The following is a 6,631-nucleotide window of genomic DNA, read 5'->3' on the forward strand; positions in this document are numbered from 1 at the left end:
GGGAAGGCGACGCCCCATCACACCTCTGCTGCTGCCACTACCAGCAGCGCAAGCCTCGGGCAACCCTGGGTGGCTGAGGGGACTGGGGGACTCCGCAGGCAGGTGCCTCAGTGGGGCTGAGGGACTGTGCACCACCATCTTGTGGCTGTGGGTGCGGCCATCTTTGAGGGCAGGGCAGTCAGTTAGCATATTCCCTCCTTATTGGCTGTGGGTGCCACCATCTTTACAATGGCATGAGGGTCAATTAGCATATTCCCTCTTTATTAGATAGGATAGTCACCGTGCTATGCATTAGATCCTCAGAACTTTTTGTAACTGAGAGTTTGTACCCTTTGACCTATATCTCCCTATTTCTCTCTCCCCCAAGAGGGCAATGAGGAGATCTGGGCAACCACCATTCTATTGTCCAATCAGCTTTTTTTTAGATTCCACACAATATTTATTTTACTCTGTCTGGCTTGTCTTACTTAGCATAATGCCCTCCAGTTTCATCCATTTGTTGCAAATGAAAGGATTTCCTTCTTTTTATGGTTGAATAATATTTTATTACACACACATGTCACAATTTCTTTATCCATTCATCCATCAACAGACATTTAGGTTGCTTCCATATCTTGGCTAATAATATTGCAATGAACATGGGTATGCACATATCTCTTTGAGGTACTGATTATTTTTTATTTTTTATTTTTTTTGGATATATATCCAGAATTGAGACTGCTGGATGATACAGAAGCTCTATTTCGGCTACCTGCCCCTCAAGTAAGTACCTGTTACAGCTTCTATCAGGCAGGGTCTCCACCGAGTTTTTTTTGTTTCCAGATTTAAGTTACTGCCCCCTCCTCCTTCCTCATACCCTTAGGTGCCATCAGCACCTAATCCCTGCCCACTAAAGGATCTCTGTAAATAGATCCTGTGTTAAACAATCCTCAAATTACTCTCTTAAAGTGTGCCATCTGTCTCCCCCAGGGACCCTGATTGAGACATTGCCCCAGGGAATTTTTCCTGTAACTAAAATTTACATCACTGGTGCCAAAACTTTTCCTTATGACCGATATGAGGGATTTTCTGATTCTTTATGTTTATAAAATTGAATGCTATTTGGTTATTGGATAATCATGCTTTTAAGAAAAAGAAACAGAATACAAAGAATATGTTGAATTTTAATCTCAATTTCATAAAGCAAAACAAATTAAAACAAATGTTTGTGTGTATAAAAAATTGAACAGATATTGCTCCAACATGGTAATAGTAATTCTTGGAGTACCAAGTATTTTTTTTTCTTTATGATTTTCTATGTGTTCCTAGTTTTCTGCAATAATACTACATTGTTATTATAATGAAAAATATACATATAGAGTGCTATTTTAAAACACTTTTATTTGTTCCAACTAGATGGGTGCTTCCAAGTACAACCAGGAGCTGTGGAGGAAGAAGCAGTGGGATGTCATGTACTTCTTTCTCAGGGTGCACTGCTGGCAGTATCGCCCGCTCTCTGGGCTCCATAGGGGTACCCCTCACTGCCCCCTACCCCACCTGACCCGAGAAAACACACAGACTGGGATACGAGGCCAAGCCAAAGTTACGTGTGTGTATGTAGGATTCGAGTGCTCCGTGGTGGCTACAAAGGCTCAGTTCCTAAGGGTGCGACCTCAGGCAAGCCTGCCCATCATGGTATTTACCAGCTAAAGTTTGCTCGAAGGCTTCATCTGCTGCCAAGGAGTGCGGTGGACGCCACTGTGGGGCTCTGAGAGTCCTGGATTCTTGCTGGGTTGGTGAAGATTCCACAAATTCTTTGCGGTTATCCTCGTTGATCCACTCCGCAAGGCTATCAGAAGGAATCCTGACACCCAATGGATTACCAACCCAGTCCACATCACAAGGAGATGCGAGGGCTGACATCCGCAGGCCCCAAGAGCTGTGGCCTTGGAAAGGACCCATGAGTTGCTGTCCAGCTCTACCGTTACCGCTAATGTAAGTAATGTTTGTAAAATTTTTACCTAATAAACAACTTAGGGCACTCATGTCTGCCTAAAAGTGTCTTTAATTTGTTAAACTAGTTATCTGAAGATTGTTCACCATTGCATTGTCAAATTATGAAAGTTAAAGTGCAATAATGTTTGAAGACTATAAAGGATGGTGTATCTCGTTTCTCATAAGATAAACACATTTGTCTTTGCTTTATCTTATTAGGGAGTTTCTAGGTCAGTGTCTAAAATGCTGTTTGGTATAAAATAAATTCTGTGAAAGATGAAAAGAAAAAAGAGAAAATAAAAACAACCTAACCATCCAGCTCCTCCTTGTCCCTTAACCCCAAATTCTCAGTCTTTGCCTTTAAAATTCCTTGTATAGTGCTAACCGGTTTGGCTCAGTCAGCCTGTGGACTGAAGGGTTCCGGGTTCCATTCCGGTTAAGGGCACATGCCCAGGTGTGGGCTCAATCCCCAGTAGGGGGCATGCAGGAGCCAGCCAATCAATGATTCTCTCTCATCACTGATGTTTCTATCTCTCTCCCTCTCCCTCTCCCTTCCGCTCTGAAATCAATAAAAGTATATTAAAAATCCTTGAATAAAAACCAATGGGAAGTTCAGATTTTGAGCTTTAGCTCTCCTGTTCTCCCGGCTTGGCGCCCTGCCAATAAAGTGTCTTAATTTCTCCACTGCAAAACTCAGTGTTCTGTGATTGGCTCTGCTGTGTGCTGAGTGAGTGGGAGGGCCCTCTTGCTCAGATAACACCATTATTTAACATACAAGAAAACCTCTAAAACGAAATCGTCCCCAGAGAGATTAAGTGATTTCCCTGATGCCATGTGCAGCTCATTAGTGCTCTCAGCTCACCTTTTCTCTCTAAAGACTTCCTCCAAGATATCCTCCCTTTCCTCTGGAGAGATTCCTCTTTTACGTATTTGTCACTACCTACAGGTAATCTTATTAGTTAATCCTATTACAGGCTTCTTCTTTCTTTTAAAAAAAATATACTTTATTGATTTTTTACAGAGAGGAAGGGAGAGAGATAGAGAGTTAGAAACATCGATGAGAGAGAAACATTGATCAGCTGCCTCCTGCACACCCCCTACTGGGGATGTGCCCACAACCAAGGTACATGCCCTTGACCGGAATCAAATCTGGGACCTTTCAGTCCGCAGGCCGACGCTCTATCCACTGAGCCAAACCGGTTAGGGCGACAGGCTTTTTCTTTACGTTGTTAAGTCTACTTCTATCTCTCTTTTTTTTTATAAAATTTATTTTTATTGTTGAAATCACTGAGCCAAACCGGTTAGGGCGACAGGCTTTTTCTTTACGTTGTTAAGTCTACTTCTATCTCTTTTTTTTATAAAATTTATTTTTATTGTTGAAAGTATTACAGATGTCCCGCTTTCCCCCCCCCACTGCCCTCTTTTAACCTGCCCCTCGCCCCAGGCCTTCACCACACTATTGTCGTTGTCCATGGGCTATCCTTCTATCTTTATCATAGTATATCCCGTAGGATTTTTTCCTTTCTCTCCTTATCTCAGTTCTACTTTTTAAAAAAATCCAAAGTCTCTGATGATTTTTCATCAAGGTTTTCTCACATTGAGAGTCTGATTTAGTCATCAGTGATGTGCTTTTCCTCATCAGGTTGTCTTGTGTGCCATCCAAAATATAGTGATACAGCACTTCTTTAGAAAGCATCCCTCTATTATAGTTTCTGGGATTTTCCATCAAGCCCCTGACACCCATTCTCAAGTTCTGATGCACATGTAAGGTCAGTTGTAAGAGGTGTGCGCATTAAAAATGTAAAAAATAGCATGCTCAAAATTGATGAAATATGTGTTATGCAGCAAGATCTCTTCCATTCATTAAAAAAATAAACATTTTTTGTGCCAAGCACTATAGATTGGCTCCCGGAGTTATTCCCAATCCTCTCTTCTTTTTAACTTCTAACAGCTTTACTGAGATACAATTTACAGAGCATGCAATCCATCCATTGTAAGTATCCAGTCTGATGAATTTTAGTAACTTTATACTGCTGTCCAACTATCACCACAATCCAGTTTAAAAAAATGCTTTCCATGCCCTGGGGGGCTCAAGGGAAGGGCCAGGAAGTGGGTAGGGTCTGGTTGGGACAGCAGAGTGCCTTTGGGCTTGCGGAATGGTGGGGACCAGTTTCTGTGTTGAAGGAATGGCATAAAGCATCAGTTCCAAATATTTCCTTTCACTTCATCATAACAGAGTATGTATTAGTATCTACAATATGCAGGCTCCCACCAGGCAAGAGAGTTGCATTTCTTGGGTCTCCCATCTATAGGTGTAGAAGGAACAAATGTTGCAATGTGCTTTGATGAGGACAAAAACAGCAAGTACTTGAGTAGGGGTCAGGGTGAGGATGGGAGGTGGGGAAGGGGAATTACAGAATGAGATGGTGTAGGTCAGTGTCCAAATATGCAAATGCCGGGGAAATGGCATTCAGGGCAGCTTCTAAGCAGTGTCCTGTGAGTCCACAAATCTTTATTTGGAATTTTTAAATTCTTTTTTCTAATTTTTATTGTTGGCACTATTACATATGTTCCCATTTTCCTCCCCTTTGCCCACTTCCACCAAGCCCCGCCCCCCTTCCCTCTGGCCTCACCACATTGTTGTCTGTGTCTAGGGGGCTAATCTCTTCTTCTTCTTTCTCTTTTATTCTTTTATTTCTCTTAATTTACATGATTTCTTCTGTTTTCCTAAGATATTTTCTCTTTTACTAATTATTTTAATCAATTTTCTTTATCCTGATATATGTTTTAAAATTTATTTAATTTCATTCACTGATACCTTTCTGGTGACAGTTTTTTCTTTTTATTGTATTCATCTGCTTTAGTATTAGATTACTGGCTTATATAAAGGGATATCGCTCAGGAACAGTCAGAGGGCGGAGATGCACAGGGCAAGGTAAGGGGAAAAGGGTGATGAGCTCCCATGCTCTCTGAGCAAGCTGCACTCCCTGAATCCCCACAATGTTCTCCATTGGGAAAGCTTCCACAAATCTTAGCTTCCCTTCACGGTGCTCATTGGCATTCTGTACTAAACCCATCAGCTCTTAGAGTGTTTTGTACTTGCCAGTTTGGTTGGCAGTGATCTCCATTAGACTGCAGGCTCTTTGAGAGCAGAGATTGGGTCTTGCCCATAACTAAATGCTCAGCTCTAAGCCAGTTCCTGGCAAAGAGTAATGCCCACCTCCATAAAAATACGATGAGTGACCATATCCTTTGAGCTCAGGGTTGTGTGATGTATAAAGATGACCGAGATTCCAGTCCTACCTTTTTGGAGTTGAATTTTAGTGAGAGTGGAAGACAGATGTTCCATAATAAGAAATTGAGGGAAGGAGCATGCAATAACCAGGGAATGGGCCCATAAAAGACCATTCATTCTCCTGTGAGTCCTGAGGAATATCTCTGTGGTCTCAAAGTTATTAGGCCTAAAGATCTACAGGCAATGTAAGGATGTGGAGGACTCTGCCTCAGGGAGCCCATCATCTAAAAAAGCCCAAGGCTGGACTATGCCTAATTAACTGAAGACTCTATTCAGGTGATTGATTGTTGCACCAAGGCGGGGGAGGGGGCAAAGGGGACAGCTCAGAGGAACCTGGAATGCTGTCAACAGGAGGGAGGAGGGCAGCATTTTTGAAAGTTGTAGTTCCCACTGAAGGTTCCCAGGATGGAAAAGGGAAGAGGGGATCGGTCCAGGATTGGCTGCTCTTTCTGAGGCAGGATCAGAAGTAGGATAAATCAGGGGCTGGGTGCTGTCTGTTGACAGGGCGTCCTGGTCAGCCGTGGAGAGGACACTGCCAACTGACCTAACATGAAAGGGTGGGACCAAATAATGGAAAACAGCAACAAGAAACATCCTAAAAGATGAGCCTGTAGATCGAAGTTCAAAATACAAATGGGAGGTGCACTCCTCAGGAAATGGATGATAGAGTAAAAAAAAAATGTTTAAAATTCTCAAAGGAGTGAAGGAAGAACATCTGTAAAAGAGAACAGGATAATAAAGCACTACCACTGGGAAGGAGGGAAGGAAAACCACAGTGAAATAGAAATCTCAATACACAAGGTGAAATCTGGAATGGACACTGTTAAGAAAAAACACTTGGGAAATTCTGTTGAATTCATCCAGAGCACCCACAGAGAAAAAAAGATTGTTTTTAAAAGATGAAGAAGCAGTAAAACAACAACAACAACAAAACAGGGAGGATAGTTTGAGACATTCCAACATATATTTAATAGCGGGTGAATGGTCACATGTGTTATGTGAATTATATTTCAATAGAGCTTTTAAAACTATATCTAGATCTAGGTATGTGGGAGATCCAGGAGAGAAGAGAGGGAATATTGGTGAAGTGCGACCGATCATTTTCTAGACCTGAATAAAGTCTTAAGTCGTCAGAGAGAAGGCCTAAATACACTCTAGTGAATCTGTAAAACTATAAGGAATAAGAAAAACTGCAATACAGAATGATACCACTTTCTTCAATACCACTTTCCTCTCCACATATCATCTCTATTAACAGCTTGGTGTATGGGTAGACATCTATATTTATATTTATATCTTTACACAAAAAAGATAGTTCAGTATGTGTGTGTTTTGGCTTTGTTTTTAATTAATCACAGGAAT

This window comes from Myotis davidii, unplaced genomic scaffold (genome assembly GCF_000327345.1).
Source record: "Myotis davidii unplaced genomic scaffold, ASM32734v1 scaffold534, whole genome shotgun sequence".
Lineage (NCBI taxonomy): Eukaryota > Metazoa > Chordata > Mammalia > Chiroptera > Vespertilionidae > Myotis > Myotis davidii.